The following is a 19815-nucleotide window of genomic DNA, read 5'->3' as shown; positions in this document are numbered from 1 at the left end:
CACTCAGAAGACTGATACGGTGGTGAAACATAGACACTAAATAAGAACGATAAATGTAAATAAAAAAATTCGAAAGAAAAGTCAAAATGAAAGTAGGAGAATCCAAGATCTAAGATGAGCGACATCCTACAAAACTAAGACATGGTTTGGGCACATTCAACGTATGGAGGACTCTCTAATACCAAAAAAAGTCGAGGTCCATTGTTAACAAGGCTAAGACCATACGAGGCTGCAGTTACACGTGGTAAGGTAAGTTGAGAAGCAAAAAGATTTGGGTAAGTATTTTAAAAATGGTCAATATTGACATCGAGACTGCACTGTGGGGCATTTTGAACTACCAGTCATTTTATTCGCCAGTTCTATCCTCCTATGATTTCTTCGTCTTCTATTGAGAACATCGAAGCAGCTATGATGATCTAGGATGTTCTTCCTTCACTCATTTTCTCAAATTTCACTATTCGAAATGTTCTTTTCGACATTGAGACATTTCGGAAATTCTCTGTTTGTTGAAAACTTGAAAAATGGTCAATAGAGTGCGTCTTGACATCGAGACTGCACTGTGGGGCATTTTCAACTACCAGCCATTTTATTCGCCGGTTCTATCCTCCTAAGATTTCTTCGTCTTCTATTGAGAACATCCAAGTAACTATAATGATCTAGGATGTTCTTCCTTCACTCATTTTCTCAAATTTCACCATTCGAAATGTTCTTTAGGACATTGAGACATCGAGATTGTACTGTGGCATTAGGGCATTTCTAGCTTCCAGCCACCCTATTCGCCGGATTTTTCATATTCCCTGTTGCAAAATTGATTATAAACATATTTACAAAGCGTTGCAATATTAATGTTAAGTCAACTAAAGTTTTTATGTAGTCAATGAGTTCGAAGTTGTCTACGTGTGCAGGTGTTTTAAAATGGTAAGGAAACCAGTATCCCGTCTATCAAAAATCTTTTAAATTTAAACATGTCTTCATTTCTAAAGTCTTTTTCGCTTGTGTCAAGCAGAATATATAAAATAATTGTCATTATTACCCTGTAGTCGTTCCAGTTAGTAAATGGTAACAACCACAATTCTATTTTGATTGAATAAAGCTGACACAATATTATTATATAGATCAAAGTGATTATTAAGACTTATTATCTAGGTTAATCAGTGGTTAATAATAAACAACAACAATCTGATCTTTCCAATTTTCTCATACAGCTCAAAATCGTGGAAAGTACGATTGGTGCTACAGGTGATTGTTAAAAATACCCTGTACTGCGAAAAAAACTGATAATGGGGGAAAAGCTGTAAAGTGAAGTATAATAACTAAATTATAATCATCATCAAAGTTTTGGACACGGAGCTAGAAGATGAGATGATAATAGAGACGTACTTATAGTGATGGGAAAAGTACATTTGATGGCGATCTCCTCAAACTTTGTATGAATTGGTTCTCCCGGTATTTTCTTTGATATATTTACCATTGTTTGTATATACAAAATAATAAGAAAAAAATGAAAGTTCGTATCGTACGTTTAGAACCGAACAGATATGGTAGCGTCTCACTTTAAATAATTAATAGCTCATTGTATAAGAAGCGATAACCATCTCGGTTGGCTTTTCTTTAATTAATACTCATTGGACGAGCACGGTACGTGATCGGTACTCCGATCGGCGGACCAAAGTAAAAATTTCTCGTACATAACGTCGAGCTTACCACAATTAATATTTTTCGATTAAAATATTACTTCATTCGTAGCACTAATATTTACGTAGCTTTTCTTCGGTTTCTTTAAATGTTGTTTCTCCCTTGAAACTAATCTATACGTCAAATTGACATCAAGAACATGACGACAAATGAAAATATGAAATGAAATGAAAAATAATGAAAACCCCTCTTTCTTTAAGTCGATTTGGTATATTTTTATTGCATACGAAACATGTTGTGGTCCTTCGAGCCGGATTTAAGCCAATGACTCGGGATTTCTCCTTGAAAGGCTATTGAGTGAGGAACAAAATAACCCTAATGTGGCTATCAAACCTCCAGGGTAAACCAGGTAATGGAAAAGTAGACAGTCTTGCCAAAAAAAAGTAATGACTTCATATTTTGGAACAGAGCCCTACTGTGACCTCGTGAGTCTTACTAGAGAAATGCTCTAAGCATAAAACAGTCCAAAAAGTTCATAACCATATCAGATAACCTCGAAGAGTCTGCGTATTTTGGAATTAGATGTAGAATCTGTGGTAAAAAATCTTCTAGGGGTTGACGTCCAATAAGTACTTAGTCTACGATTCTTAAACTTCTTCATCCGTTTGAAAAATGAGTTTTCTCGAGATCTGCACTTAGTACGCCTTCGTAACGACGATGACCTCCTAATTCGACTCAAATTCTTCCTCTAGACAGTGAAATTTTCAAATTGATTAATTGGTCAACAAAGAAAATCGCTAAATTTGTAGAATACGGTGAATTAGACAGCAATTACCAATTTGGCCACGGCAAGGACGGAAATGTGAGTCGGTGCATTATCAGATTTTTTCTTCGCCAAATTGGACCTTCATATCGACCCAATAACTCATAGAACAGACTCGTGATCGTTTTGGTCTTGTGATACTTTGTGAATCCCTAAAAACGCTATCGGGACACATTTCTTCGGATGTAGTCCAACTATTCCTCCGTCTTTAGTGTGTACGAGTGACTACACGGCAAAGGGAACACGTTTCACGAGCTTTGAAGCGCGTTTCTTCGGGTGAAATCCACTGTTTCGACTATTCCTTTATCTTAAGTGTGTAACAGTGGATCTACGTCCGATAGGACAGTTTACATCTTCTACGAAGCGCATTTCTTTGGATCCTGTCCACTGTTCCAGCTATTCCTTCGTCTTTAGTGTGTACGAGTGAATCCACGGCAAATGGGACACGTTTCGCGAGCTTTAGAGCGCGTTTCTTCGAGTACAGTCCACTATTTTGACTAATTTTTGGTTCATAGTGTGTACCTGTGGATTCAGATTTCAGAAATTTTTTGTACCACCATCATTTCCTGTTTCCATTAAAATTATTTGCTTCGTATATTTTCCTCATTGCAATACTCAGTACTTTCTTTCGAAACACACATAATTACCAATCTCTATCACAAATTACAGATTTATTAAAGTTGATTATCCTATCGCGTTCCCTCTAATATAAAAAAATTACTTGATGGGGGGTCTGCTCCCGAACAACCTCCACGACAAATATCAATTATCTATAGCACCTATATAATATAAACAGTTCAATTATCGTCGTAATGCGACCGATGTCATCCTTCTTACCCAGCATTTCTGATTCTTCTAGTCGTTTTTAATTTGTAGGTATATATACCTCGACGAGACGGTTTTCTTTCAAAATAGTATAGTAAAAAAAACTTTCTTCAGTAAAGGATCGAAAACTAATTAATTTAAATGGTCCTTCGAGCCGGATATGAACCAGCAATGTACAGAAATGTTGTATGTAGTAACCTTGATAAAAAGTACAAAAATTATTGGCAAACTTCATACTACAGTAGTTCAAATATACGCCGGAATTTTGCTATAAAATATTTTTTTATGAAGTTAAGTTCTAGTTAATCTCTTTCGGAATTTAGAATTCTTACCGACGATCTGGATGAAATTTTACAGTAACAGTACTGCTTCGGTTTCCCTAAATGAGTTTTTCTAGCGCGCTGATGTTCCGGAGAACGGTTCTGAAGCGTCGCGCATGTAGCAAAGTAGGTACTACTCGAATACTGATACATCCTATGGCTGTAGGTACACTAAAAGTGAGGTTACGTGATTCTGGATATTTTCTACGGTTCGTAACAGACCAGTTTAACGTCCAGCGCAGCTTTTTTACACGCATTTATTCAAAAATTCCCTACCACGTGTCAGTGTCAATCCAAACTCAATGTTTTATAAGTCGCCTTGTATAATCATTTTTTCTAGTTTCACCTTGTATATTTCCATCAATAATTAAATTGAAGAAATACAATAGAAAGATTAAGTAAAGTATACGTTTTATTTATTAAATCCTCACACATAGATGGCGCTACTAGTATGAAATCTATATGATTATTAGTTAGTCCTAACCTTAAAGGCACTTGTAGAAATTTGACAGCTGGTTGACGATAATGCATCCTGTCACAAAAAAATGACAACTTGTATGAAATTGGGCGTGGAATTGCTTCCTAACCTAACCTAACTTCCACAGACTTTTTCCAGTTTTTATACCTCAAGAGACGTAATTTGCTGATGATTAAGCTGTGCGTAAGTTAGGTGCCGCATTTGCTCACTATAGAACAAAAACAGCGATGTTTCCATCGAGTGTTTCACAAAAATAAAGCAGTTTTATAACCATGGATGAAACATGGGTCCATCATTTCACACCAGGACCAAAAGGACAATCAAAACAATGGACTAAAAAGGAAGAATCGACTCCAAAGAAGACATAGACCGTTCCATCTTCAGCCAAGGTCATGGCGTCGGTTTTTTTGAGATACGCGGGGGATAATCTTCTTGGTAAAGGAAAAACTATCAACGACGAGTATCATGCGAACTTATTACAACGCTTGAGCGAAGAAACCAAGCAAAAACGGCATCATTTGGCTAAGAAGGTTAGAATTATTATATTCATTAAGATTTACGGTACACGATTCTAATGGGGACCCACATAGTCAATTGACTTTAAGTGTTCCTTAGACAGTTTCATTAACGCATCAAATTACGTATCTTTTTATTTTATATCGATGTGTCTCTAAAAGTCATATATATAATTATTTAGAGCCTTTTGTACAATAGGATTTTTCAGTGTTTAAAAGCGTCATCTGTAAACAGGTACGAACCCTTTAATAGTCTGACATTCATCGAATTATTGAAACCAATTTTAATTATTTTACAAAGTAGTTTTGTTGTATCGAACTCGAACTGGGAAAAGTCGATGGATCTAAAAGGAGTGGAGCTATCAATTGTCAAATTTCGTATTAAACCGACACCGTTATTGTAGCAATCGTAAAATTAATTTTCAATTCGTTCTTTTCATAGAGAAAAAAGGCCTTTAAAATAAGATAAAATCTGTTCATACTATATTTATATTCGAATCTAAAAATAAGCTGACATAATAATGAGTAAAAGGCCATTCATCCAAGTGCAATTTATTGCATAACCTCACAACTTGACATTGAGGCAGCTTCTGGTGTTCGAAATTAAAATTTACAACATAGACGCAAACAAAAGAAGCACCATAGGCGTGCCATCTTTATTCGAAATCTGAAACTTTTTTTTTAATAAGAAACATTTTTATACACAAGCAAATTTTTTCGATTATTGTTTTACGAGGTTTATTTAAAAAGTTAATTTAACAAAGAATTTTTTTTTATATATAATCTCTAAACTTTTTCCAGAAATGCTTTTCAACACTACAAAAAAATAGATACACAAACTCGAAAAAAGAAGAAAAATATGTGGAACTAAGTTAATTTCCCAAATACTTTTGAATATTATCTCTTTTCTTCAGAAAAATGTCAAATTAGGCATTTTAAGTAAGAGCTATAGTGGCATAACTCTAAAAGTCATATAAATCCAAATTTAAAAAACAAATTTTATCAAAAAATATAAAGATTATAATGTATACGAGGGTTGCTTTGACAAATAAAAACAAATATTTATATATATATATATATATATATATATATATATATATATATATATATATATATATATAATATAAATAAATTATTAAATTGCCTTTTTTCCTTTTTCCTTCCTTTCCTTCCTTTTTTGAGATACGACACTATTGCATTCAGTGACCGATATATGTCTCTATGAAACACAATAGCTTTGGAAAGCGATTTTTCGATCATTTTTGTATTTGATTCTTTGAAGTAAATCAAAAAGCTACCCTCAATATTGTATCCATCAATATTTTGGTGCTTTTCGTAAACTTCGCTTTTCTTGGCACGGGGTTTCCTTTCTGGATGTCATTCTTTTGGATAACAGATCAAAGAAAAAGATTGCTCTCAACATTCTACTCGAAGCTGTTTTTGCTCCGCGCTGAAAATTCGAAACATTCCACCAATTTCCGTCAAATAATCATCTTAGATCTTTAGAAAACTTGTTCTAGAAATGCCGATCCGAAGACGAAGCTCAATTAGAACATTTTTTGCCCACTAATTTAACGTTTTCCGAAGCAGTCATCATCCAAAGACCTCAAGCACGTGAACCATCTTCTAATTATTATCACAAATTGTTTTAAACCAATTTTAAGCGAATAAATCAAGCAAAAACGGTCGAAACTTGAGAATTATTATATTCATTGAGAGTCATGGTACACGATCCTAATGGGGACCCACATTATGGTTAATTGACTCCAAGTGTTCCTTATACAGCTTCCAATCTGTTTTTGATTTGTGTTGGTGTCCGTGGTGGATTTATCGACAGGCTGAATAGGCTGTAGCCTATGACCTAGTCAGATTTGATGAGGCGGCCAATTTGGTACAAAAATTTTTTATATCGACTTTGAAGTTTCGAAAATTACACAGAAAAAAAGTAATGCGTAAATTTTACAGGGACAAACTGTATAATCTAAAGATAGTAAAAATGGATTTTTAAATCGATTTTTTAACAAAAAGTTACTCCTTGTTTAACTCGATAAAATTTATGGTTTAGGAGATATGTAGATATTTAGATCGTTGTACATTCAAGAAAACTGTTCGTCATAAAGAAACATCCTGAAAAAAATTATCATAAATTGTAATTAATGCTGCTGTCAATATTTTCAAAGTCCGTCATCAATGGTTGGTTGGTGTTAATGTTAATACTTTTTTAGTCAAAAATTTCGTAACTCAATGTGATACATTTTTGGAAAACAACAATTTGATTGAGTGTTCGTTAAAGCTGTAAAAATTCAACAAGAATTTAATCTCCAGACGTTATAAAACAAACTGATAAACTATAAAAACTGTATGTGATTCCTCTCGTTCACACTTATTATTATGTGAGAAAACATAAGTAATTACTATGTTACTAGACACACCAATAAATCTTCGTAGCGCCATATTTCATTTTTCTTTTCCTTGTATATTTACGATTTCAACGTATTTTTCTTTGTACGTAATTCATACCTAGCTCAATATCGTATTGTGGGTACTCGAATACGTACGTAGGTGCACATCGAATATACAGGGTTTGATAAAATAGACCAATAAGTTGTCTTAAAAGTATTTTACAGCAGCAATTCAATTCATCGACAACTGAATAAGGTTTATAGAAAAGAAAATCCTAATGGGGACCCACGTTATGGTTAATTGACAGCTTCCATTCCGTTTTTGATTTGTGTTGGTGTTCGTGGTGGATTTATCGGCAGGCTGAGTAGGCTGTAACCTAGGACCTAGCTAGATTTGAAGAGGTGGTAAATTTGGTACAAAAATTTTCTATTTCGACTTTGAAGTTTGTTCATTTTAATGCAGATTTTACTTTAGGAAAGAGGTCGCACGTGATCTAACACGGGGATGTTGTACTTGGCTAGGAACGCTTCGTTAGCCCTATGCAGCAGGTGAGAAAATTGGAAAAGATCATCGAGAATTCAATCGGGATTAGATCTTCGCTTTCATATGCAACCCAGGTGGCCAAAAACAGCAATCAAGTTCATGATTTCATCGGAAATTGCAAAAAAGGAAGACAATTCGTAGAGTGAATTGCAAGATTGCTTCCTACGTACATCTAAAAAACTGTTTCATGATTTCAAAAACAAACCAAAAATCTCGATAGAATAGTTAAAATAGGTTTAAATATTCGCATTCAACTATTTTCTGCCTTACCATTTGATATCGATGAGTGTTGCGTCTTAACAGACGTAAATTGCTTTTTTTGTCCGATATATGTCTTCCTAAAATCCAAAAGAAGAACTTCTATGATTGCTACCACTATTGGAACTAACTAGAAGGGAAGATTTAGTGAATGCCGTGAAAAATGATTTGAAAACAATGGGATCAAATCAAGTAGGATCGTTTCAATGGCAACTGGTGGAGTCAGAAGTATTTAAAATTGAAAGCAGCAAGAACGATTCTTCAGAACAAAGTAAATCTACCATCTCCAGTTTAAAGAAATGAAATGTTGAGACACAACGATGGGAAGATCATCAAACGCAGAAAACGAAGATGGACAATGGAAGGAGCTCACAATTCAAGATTGGAATAATATCAGAAGGAAAGAAAACTTGTTTGGTGACTACCAATGTGGGTTAAGATCTGGAAGATCAGTCACAGACCATATTTTCAGTATGAGGCAAACGCGATCTACCAATTCACTAAGTCTTCATAGATTTCGAGAAAGCTTAAGATACTGCGAGCAGAACGATCTTAGTATTCCAAAAGGCAAATCAAAGAACATCGAAATGTTTCCAGATCAACACAGGACTAAAACAGGGAGATCCTTTATACATTACGCTGTACGTAGGACGTGAAATCGGTTTGAATAAAACAAGGACATTAAAAAGAACAACGAAACTACTGGGATACGCAGACGAATTGGAAAACGAGCTTAAGGAAATTAGCAGCCTTGATAGAAACGGCAGAGACAGAAGTTAATGATGATGACAACACCATAAAAGAAAAAAGAGCAATGAGAAGTTTGTCAATACAACTAAACGAAGAAAAGACAATGAGTTTAAGTTCAAAGTTATGTATAACTTGAGGTGGTTATCAACGGTGACGGGGGAGAAAATCTGGAAGCGATGATGACGAGGGGAAATAATCATTTTGGAGCACTAAATGCGGTGATTAGATCCCAAAAAATCTCCAGGAAGACGACGCTACATCTATACAAAACAATAAGACCAAGAGTGAGCTACAGAGGGGAAACGTGGACCCTTAACAAAGCAGAGGAAGAGATTATTAGATGTATGGGAAAGAAAAAAACTTAGAAGGATACCAGGCGGTAAAAAGGAGGGAGATTTATGGCTGAGGAGGACTAGTAATAAGATCTAAAAAAAACAGTGTCTGGGTCACATAAAGATGCAGATTTTAGAGCAACAAAAAAAACGATGGACATTGAACAAGGAAAAGAAGAAGACCGAGGAAAACATGGTACGCAGAGGAAGATCTAAGAGGAATTCAGGATTGGAAAACGAAAACAAAAAATAGGAAAGAGTGGAAGACTTACTTCCATGCTATGGGTCTAAAAGGCATATGTGAAGCATGCTAGTTTTAAATATGAAGATTGAAATACCAAAATGCGGTTTGGTTTTTTTGATTTCAGATAAACAAAACAACCAATCTTCTTTACCGTCAAGCACCTTTTTTACTTGATGTCTTTTCATCTTCTTATAACATTCATTCTATTACATAGGTCGACTTCAAAAATTATTATTTCAATAATGAAATTATCAGAAATGTCGTATAAAAACTTTAATATCTAAATTAATAAACTATATTTACATATTATGACTTAATGAGGTTATAAGTAATCCCGAAACTTATTCCAGTAAAATTTTCAACATACCAAACTGGCCTAAGAAGAAGCGTCGAAAGTAAAATTTATACGGGGCTGTAGATGTGTCTAATTTATAAAAAATTCGAGTGCAAAATCACCGCTTTTAAGCTAACCGTGTAATTATTGTTTCCCGATAAGTAGTTTGATTTATGTGTCGGTCGATAAAAAGCGTCTAAGCTAAATCGTGACTTGAAGCGTTAAAAATTACACTACGTGACGAAACGTTCTGTATAAACATTCAAATATTATATGCAAGACTTCATCCATTCCACTTTTATATTAATAAAAATCGAAAAATTCAATTTATTATTGATATTTGAGAAAATAGTGTGCGGATATTTTAGATTTACCTCACCAACAGAAATTAGCTTGTAAGGTTTCATACAAAGATGTCTTCTTGCAAGGTAATAGAATGTGGAGTGCCCCAAGGCTCAATACTAAGCCCTATTTTGCATCTTCTGTTCGATAAACGACATCAATGGTAAAATATGTCTATTTGAAGAGGTCACTAGTTTCTCTTGAAGCAACCCTGATCTCTCAGGACCATATCTAGTGATTAGGTCACTAGATATGGTCAAAGGACTGAAATTATCCACCTCCTTAACAGTTTATTATGCCCTTATGGAGTTGCAAACCCAATATGATCTTCCCTTCTAGGGTACGTGTGGTGCGACTCAATTTGAGCGAATCTTCAAACTACAAATCAAAATGCTAGATATTTACTCGGTCTAAACAGCAGGCCTCATTGCAGGGACTTCTTTAAAAGATTAAAATTTTCTGACCCTGTTTGCCGAATTCGTAAGGCTCCAATTTCAAAAAAATCGTTGCACGGCTATCCACTTAGGAACGCGAAGCACGATCTTTAACTATCTACTCCAGGTTCAAAATTAGTTAAGAGCTCAATACTTTACTACTCAAAATAATGCACAATCACTTGCCAATTGAAATAAAAATGATATCATCTTTTCCAGTATTCTGTATATTGAAATTTGATTGTATTTGTATCTTTATTTAGTTATTTTTATGTTTGTTTTTTAGTTTTTACAAGGTTTTATCTACAAATTGTAACAATTTTTTGACAAAAGTGTATGTGTGTGTATTAGCTGGATCCCTTACTAACAATATGGCTAAGAATTTTTGAAAAATTTCAGCTAAACTCGGCAAATGTAGTGGTAGTGTAGAGTCTGACGTCTGAAGAGTAGATGAAGAAGGAAATGGCGCCAGTCGAAGACAACCAGGTCTATGCTTATCGCACGAAACGGATGAGCATCGCATCACGAAATGCGATTCAATATCAGAATTTAGTTGGGAGATACTAGAAAATCCACCCCCAATCCAGACTTAATACCCTGCAACTACCACATGTTTTGACTACTGAAAGAAGCCCTTGGAGGTCACAAATGCAACACCAACGCGACGACGAAGTAGAGGAGGTTGTACTCATATGGTTGTGCGAGTTACCAAAAGAATTTTGGTTGTTCGCATTAAAAAATAATGTGAAATAATGTATTACTAGTGTACTATGTCAAACTGTTCCAGGGTACCAATCCTTAGGTGTAATCATCCAGAAGATCTAGATATTCAGTCTCAGATCAATGTTTATTTCATTATCACGTTTATCATTGATTGGGGGTTGGAAATATGGGGATGGTTCCAGGAGTTCATTGCCCAATGAAGAAAACAACAAAATTTTTCAAGGTAATCTTCTTTTAGCTCCATAATCGACGCCATTACCTTGCCTGCAGATGGAACGGTCTTTATCTTCTTTGAACCTAGTCCTCCCTCTTCAGTCCATTGTTTTGATTGTTAATTTGTTTCGGGTGTAAAGTGATGGACCCACGTTTCGTCTATGGTTATGAACGTTGCCAAACACTCGATGGAAACATCCTCACCGCACTTTTTGACATGCCTACTATGTCTGTTAGCTCGCGCACTTTCAGTCGACGATCATCCAATTGATTTTCTTCATCATTTCTTGAATCGTCACCTCATTTGGTCAACCACCGCTGCCAAACAAATACTGAATAACGTGGCGTCTTCAAACTTGAAAAATATGCTGTAGAGATCAGGCCAGGTACTCCCGTGAACATCCTCGTATCCTAAGAACTTGAGCTTCTACAGATCACCGACGAATTTTGACTTCTGATTCAAATTTCTGTCCAGAGCATCATCTTGAGGTCTACGCACAGCTACTTCAGGTCCAAATTTTGAGTTATTATGCGATGTACTAAACTTTTTGATATGTCTACTATATTTGTTAGCTCGCGCACTTTCAGTCGACGATCATCCAGTGGATTTTCTTCAACATTTCTGGAGTTATCATCTCATTTGGTCGACCACTACGAGCCCGGTCCTCGCAGGTCGTACGGTCTCTTTTATTAATTTACTGAACTAACTAAACTGCAAACAAAACCAGTTCCACATAATTCATTAATATCCACTTTTGATATACGTAAATAATCTTAATTAATGTCCTTAAATAGTTACACAAGCACCCACTTTTAAGTACGCTCGCGAAAAAAGGAAATACGTCACGCCGTAAGTTAGTTTCGGCGCACCTATGAAAACCGTTCGATTGTAAATCAAAAAATTATCGTCTTTTGTAATACACGGCAATCGGAATGAATGGCTCTTATCTTATTATCGAAGGCATTCATTTCGCTATCAAAACAAATTAGTTTGTTCTCACTGAACAGTGAAGAATTGCATTAGTCAAAGGCGTTCTATTGTTGTATATATATATGCAAATATGCGCGGAAAAAGGAATTTAACCGGTTGGATTTCGATTAATATACGAAAAATATCTATAAATGAAAATTTAAAAACCGCAAAGTTATGTACAAAACACTAGAGGTGGTTATTGAGATCTGGGATATACGAACGTGTTCTGTATGCTCTTTCCATGATTAATGATACGTAGGATATGCGGTTTCCAGGACTCCTCTGATTCTAATATTGAAAATTCGTCCACGTTTCTGGATACACAAGTTTTTCATTTCATTTCCATCTGGAGCTGTGGAAGACCGTCACCCCAATTCCGTCGGCAGATACAGTCCAGTAAGAGCTGCATGTGCAGATATCCATCTTCATCTGTAGTCGTGTCAACTTTGGGATAAAAGTTTTTCTTTCGTAGACAGTGCGTCGTACAAAATCTGGTTATAGACGACGCTCAAAAGGATTTTCCTCTTAGGTGCACTAAAACCGCCAATGTTTGACATCATACTCGCCAGAGCTGAAAGTGTTTTATCTGCTTTTTCCATTAATTTCTCTATGTGCTTTTTAAAGCTGAGTTTTGGATCCAGCCAAACCTCTAAGTACTTTACTGCTTAACTAGTCGTAGCAATCCTGTCTGCATTTCTATTCTAAAGATCCCATCATGCAAGATGTTCCACATTATTGGGCCCAGTACTGATCTCTGTGGTACTCCACTGTTCACTTCGAAAATCCTCTAACGTCGTCTATGGTTAGGCATGCACATAGGCTGCTACGAGCAGAGGAAAATGCCTCTGTTTCCCCGGTTATCCGGCAAACTTCTCTTATAGCATCGAGGGTCAGTCAGTCAGTACCTTTCCTGAATCCGTACTGCCATTTTGTAAGCCTCCAGTACGTGTATTAGGTACTAACGAGATTTTTTGACTACCTTTTCGTTTACCTGAAATACCCACGACCCGAGTTGGCGTATCTTTATCTCAAATGATCAAAAATCGTCACCAGTTGTAGCGCTCCCAATTTTTTAATATAATTTCTCGATGTTTATGATTGTAGTTTAATCTCGGTCCCAAGAACGTGCTGTCATTCATACTTTTCGGACCAAAACTTCTTTTTTCGTGGTTTGTATACTAATAAAAGATACCTCGACGTACAGTGGACTACAACGTGAACAAATATTTATCCACCAAGAGCTTTTGCGATAAAATACGTTTAGAGCGGCCTCAGAAAAACACAATAACTGTATTGATCCCCCTTTAAGTACTTTTACAGTGAAAAAGAGATTGAGAGAAGCTGGAGTTTCTTTGAAGGTGTCAGTGAAGAAACTTTTGGATTGGATTGGATTGGATTGGACGTATGAAGAGTGGGAGAGAGTTTTATGGAGTGATCTCTACAAGTTTGAAGTTTTTAGGTTTAAGAGAAAAATATTCATGAGTAGGTCAAATGAAGAACGCTCTCAAGTATCTGTCGAAGCTGTGCAAAGAGTATTTGAAAGAATTGGAAATGAAGAATGTACGGAAATCAATAATTTGACCCACACTTCCTCCCGATCTCAACCCTATTGAACTAATGATACCAAATAGATTATGATTATTTTTTTGTTATCTACATATGTTTACGCATACTATAGGGTGATCAAAAACATCTGATTTATCCTCTAAAAACGTTTGTTGATACGAATATGATGAATTCTCATTTTCTCATCTACTAACTTATAATCAATAACAGCCTCTTAACATTATCTTTCGAGTTGACATTTTACAGTTTCATGCTCATTGCAAAATATGATCTTCGCGCGAAATATCAAATTTATCTTCGAGCGGGATTTTTTTTCCGTTATTCGGAATATTCATCTTCCTATTTCCTCGCCATGTATTAGATTTGAAACTATCTCTAAATCTAAATAGACAAAAAGCTCGTTTACATGTCAATGTTTTGATATCTACCGTAGAGATCAAAAATACAAGTCTTTTAACACCATGGAATATCGTATTTCATCGAACACAAGTTGTTTTATGATATATGTAATTTAATATTTAGTATACAAGGTGTTCTAAATAAAATATCATCCCTCCAGAACTTCGTAACCAGCTATCTAGTGTCGTATGGCTTGAAGAAAGTCACAACGCAATTTATTTCAAAACTACAGCGGGTAGATCAAAAACTACAGTGAGTAGATCAAAATCTAGAGCGGATAGATCAAAAACTACAGCGGGTAGCTCAAATAATTCAACGGATAGATCAAAAACTACAGCGTGTAGCTCAAAAACTACAGCGAGTAGATCAAAATCTAGAGTGTGTAGATCAAAAATTACAGCGGGTAGATCAAAAACTACAGCGGGTAGCTCAAATAATACAGCGGATAGATAAAATACTACAGCGTGTAAATCAAAAACTACAACGGGTAGCTCAAATACTACAGCGGATAGATCAAAAACTACAGCGTGTAGATCAAAATCTACAGCATGTAGATCAAAAACTACAGCGGATAGATCAAAAACTACAGCGTGTAGATCAAAATCTACAGCATGTAGCTCAAATACTACAGCATGTAGATCAAAAACTACAGTGGGTAGTTCAAATACTAGAGCGTATAGATAAAAAACTACAGCAGTTAGCTCAAAAACTAGAGCGGATAGATCAAAAACTACAGCGTGTAACTCAAAGTACGACACAAGAAACTAATAAAGGACATATAAAAAGACTAATTCGGGAAAATCGACAAAACTATTCTCAAAAAAAAATGGAGAGATGGTGAGTTTGAAGAAATTTTTTACAACAAAACCGTCAATACGAAAAAATAGGAATGAATTGAGGGCTGCAAGCGAGAATGAACAACGCAGACTTAGCCAGAAATAAAGCAAAACGAATCAAAACAGAGATGACGGGAAAGTTCTTACACCAAAATTATTAAGTAAACCTAATCAATTTCAAAAAAATCATTTGGAATTGATCTTATTGTTGAATTTAGCCATCTGTTTTCATTTAAATCATTGTTTTCCCTCTTCTTGTTAGGGGCTGTTTGTTCCTTGGAATTTCCAGCTTTACAAAGTGGATTAGGTACTAACAAGATGTTGTGACTACCTTTACATTTACCTGAATTATCCCCGTCCCAGAAAATTGCCAACAATTACAGCAAAATCATGAACGATCTTCCAAAAAAGGGATTGTCATGCTGCATTACGTAGTGCACGTGCAAATAAAATTAGAACACAACCAATGTCCAATTAATCTTTTTTCAGTTATATCTTCAAAGTCTACGAAGTGTAAACGACCTCAGAAGAATGTATCCTCTACCACCAATTAAGATTTCGGAACATTCGACAAAACACACAAGTTATAGACAGTTATTTAGAAAATACTATGCCATATTTACCGTTTTTAATCAAGCATTTGACAAGGTCTGGTACCAAAATATAATCAATAAATCTATTTAACCATTAGAGCTTTCCGAACATAAATCGACGAAGAAAAATCCGATTGTATGTATATATTAAGTTATTACATACACTGCGACCTGAAGGACCCTTTTCTCCTTCCGCAATACTAGATAATCCAGTGTTTACAGCTGATCCATGTGAGATGGCTTCGATTGTCAGAGATCTCCACCACAACCTAGAATTGGAAACCTTGCAACGAAGCGATCAATGATAGTAACACAGTTTGTTTTTCATTTCATTTCCAGCCACTAAACTTTTACTTGCGTTTCTTTTTGTATCTAGTTCTGGAATCTACATCAATACAGACAAGACCGGTTCAACTGAAACAGCATCCAGTCGGCTGGTTTTCCAAATTTTTGATTTTGAATGTTACTTTAAAGAATCATATACTAATTCTGGCGTTTGTCAAGTTTTTGTGAAGCTGCCTCAACACCTAACAAGCGAATTTTATGTCGAAACAGGACCAAATCCTGAGCCGCAGTGCCAAGCTTCTTTGTGAGTCTTTTCTGTCTTAAACTCAACCAAATTACTTCCATCCCATTGCAGAATGCTTTCAAGATCGTTAGTAATGTTAATAACTTTTTCTGTTTTTAGTAATGTCAAGTAGATGTTGAGAAAACATCAGCGTTGATCTCAAATCCTTCTGAGGTGTGTCCATCGATAGAAACCTGGAGGGATCGCTCTTCGATAAAGCTAATAAGTCAGTGGACAACAAACCGCACGATCTTAATTTATTTAGAAGGTTGTGATGCCAAACCTTGTCAAAAGCCTTCGATATGTCAAGTGGTATTGCTCTGGATTTCTCTATATCTCGTCAAAAGTAAAATATGAATCGTCGTCGATGATGATTTCCAAACCTTTAACGAGTTAAAACTTCTCATACTTCTAAGTTTTAATTTTAGTTTTATTGCTTATGATGATTGTTGATTTTTGAACTACATTCTGTAACTTTTCGCAAAGTGACTCTCAATTTTCCGTGAGCCGCTACAACCAGAGCTTCTCTTTTCTTTTAAGGCACATTTTCAATTATTTATCTGGCTATTCCCACTCTTAATACACTCGACCAATTGGAGTATTTTACTTTACAGTCGTATATTATCAAAAGAGCGTACAGAACACGTGTAGATTCCTCCTAATTAACGCGCAGATATTTCCAAAGTTATTTTCATAATTTGCGTTTACTTGATCGGCGCCAATGCCTATCTACATATTAATATATCCTACACACATTATTTTATTAGAATATAACTAATTTCATTTGAATTATAAAATTTATTAGCAATTCGAATGATTTATCGATTATATACTTCACGTCGACTTTATTAAGTCGAGAAGAGATCGTAAAACTATTCGTTGAGGTGCAACAAACTCCCGACGAAGTAAATGGACACTATGAAAATTTTATTGGAGTTGTCAAAATGAAATTTAGGAACCCAAGTTCGTAAATAAATTTATTTATAAGGAACGTGGGACTAAAAGATTGATTATACATACTATGGATGTATGGAACGCCTCATACGGCCGCTATTATGGTGATAAAACAATGAATTATTTTTAATAATCTATATCCTAACCGAAATCCCATAACTAGATCTACTGTCAGTAAATTAATAAAATTGGTTCAATTAAAATATTTATTCAAACTGAAAACAAATCTTTAGATGTTTGTGTCCTGTTAGAAGACGATCCACACTTGAGTACTACATAAATATACAGGGAACTCTATATTTCGCAAAGATCCGTAATGAAAATTTCACGTGATGATAAATTCCATCCATACAAAGTAAAGTGGGTTCAAGAATTGTCAAATGATGATTTTAATAGACGTTTACAGACCTAAATCTTACAAACAAAACGATCCAAATTGTAGATACTAGTCACGTAACAATCCTCATTAGATGCATAAATCCCATACCCCAAATCTGAATGTATATGTGGGGGATGAGGGCAATACTTGAATAATGTGTTTCCCAGAAGATGGATTGGAAGGCGTGGTTTTATCGAATGGCACACGCGATCACCCGACATGAATCCTTTAGACATCTCATGTGGGGCCACTTAAAAACCATCGTTTATAATACAAAACCTGTCAATGTATTGCAATGTTTTAGAAATCACATGGCTTGTTGTATTGAAGTAAATAGACATTTTGAGCATCTGTTTTAGTCGTTTTTACTGTATGTTTTCCAAAATTCGTAATTTTTCTACTTCAAAAATGTGGATCGTCTTCTGATAGGATATCTAAAGATTTGTTTTCAGTTTGGATAAATCTTTTACTGAACCAGTTTCGTTAATTTTACTAATTTACTGACAGTAGATTTTGCTATGGGATTTCGGTTAGGATATAAATTATTATATTATATTTTTTGTTAACTTCTACACCTATCAACATATCCTGATATCAATTCGTTCTTTTTCAGGATTTCAAAAAGCGAAAAATATACAGTGTGATCCATTCCGAATAACAAAGCTCATTATTTTGCCGGAAAAAGATTTGACCTTTGTACACAAAAATCTATAAAAATCGTACAAGACGTTTCCGAGATAATTGAGACGATCCATACATTGTTTTCGGAAAAGTTTTTTAACTGATACATTCATCCAAAAAAGTTGGAAATTAAATTCCAGTCTTTCTCTCGGGTTTTCCAGGTTGGTTTTAACGTTTTCCTGGTTGATTCACTACATTTTTATAATAATGAATTCATATTTTAGAAAATATAAATATAATAAAAAAGTTGTCATCTCACAACGCTCCGACACTGCTTATCGCAGACTGTATAGCAGGGATATTTCGAAGAAATTGTGTACATACGCCTTCCGACAGCTTCGGCAAATAGATTTGTTTAAAAATCGATGTTTTCATTGATAAACAGTGGAGATGGTGAGTCCACGTGGACTAACGGTTTGTTAGATGTTTACCGAACATTATTTTTGTTCATCATAGTAATGTTCAACTTTATTTAAAATGTCGTTTTTTGACCGCAAATTAACGAAGGTTAATAAAATTAAATATTTTTTGGTCAATCAAAAATATCGATCGTTGATTGTTAGTTTTGTATTTACGTGACCTATTTTCTTAGTATTTACATTTTTGACGTGTGTTTTAAAACGGTATTTAACAAGTACCTACATTGATAGACAAATCAAATATCAATATCTATAGTAAAAAGTTTTAAATCAGATAATATTCAATAAAAACAAAAAAAAAGAATTTTTTAATGACATACATTCAAGATAAAATTATAAATAATACGTGCTCTTCCTCTAAATATTATAACGTTAAACGATGATTAACTTATTAATTAAATTATGCTTCATTGTTTTGATCAGTTATTCATCTTTATCTATAACAAAACTTCTCTATATCAGAGGCAAACGTGTGTTATAATTTTTTTTCGAAAGAACGTGGTGAAATAATAGATAAAAATGAGACTTTTTTTTAAATTCCCGCCTTTCAAATACTCCTGATCTGTCAACCCTGTCAACAGGCGTATGTCATTCGAGTCCTATCAAAATTTCAACAAATTACGTCATTTTATAATGAATCACCCTGTATTTCCACTCGTAATGGATCACACTGTAGTAATTAATCAACAATAAATTATTTTAATAAACTTTTAATATGTATCTCAACGTATAATCAACTCAACATTAATAATAGTTTATTTTTATCAACTTAAAAAAAATTATGAATCTAATCCATCAATAAATACCGAAAAAAGTGTTTTTTTCTTAATAATTTTAACCTTGACCTAAAGATCTAGCAAAGCTGCGGTTGAGAAGTATTACAGAACACCAATTATTGACCACCGGACGATGTAATAATGGGTTTTAAAATTAGTTTGCATCATTTTAAGGTTAATAAAGGTCATTTCGATCTATAAACGATTGTTATGTAGTTATCGATATTTCAAAACATGAATTTGTATAATTTTGTTTTTATAAGTTGTTGATAATACTTAATATTTAGGCATAAATTTGAAAAAAATCATTTTTGCATTGATTTACTTAATATTTGAGTTTATAAAAAATTGAGTACGGCTCTGGTAAGATTCTAAAGATTAATTAATAGTATACGCAAAACTTTTTTTCTTAATTTATACTAATAATTGTTCCTAATTTCATAGTATTTGTTTATTAAGAAAAATTGTTTATTAAATCTTTCAATATTTATTAATAAAA

At 34.4% G+C, this 19815-nt stretch overlaps 1 protein-coding gene across 5 annotated transcripts in view; it reads right to left on the bottom strand.

Moving 5' to 3' along the window:
* LOC130894803 (ras-related and estrogen-regulated growth inhibitor-like) overlaps positions 1 to 19815 on the bottom strand; it is a 133798-nt gene that overhangs the window by 111713 nt on the left and 2270 nt on the right. The gene's annotated exons all lie outside the window — the stretch shown is intronic.

Source organism: Diorhabda carinulata, chromosome 6, assembly GCF_026250575.1.
Source record: "Diorhabda carinulata isolate Delta chromosome 6, icDioCari1.1, whole genome shotgun sequence".
Lineage (NCBI taxonomy): Eukaryota > Metazoa > Arthropoda > Insecta > Coleoptera > Chrysomelidae > Diorhabda > Diorhabda carinulata.
The sequence above is the reverse complement of the archived record's forward strand: the minus strand, read 5'-3'. Positions and strand labels throughout refer to the sequence as shown.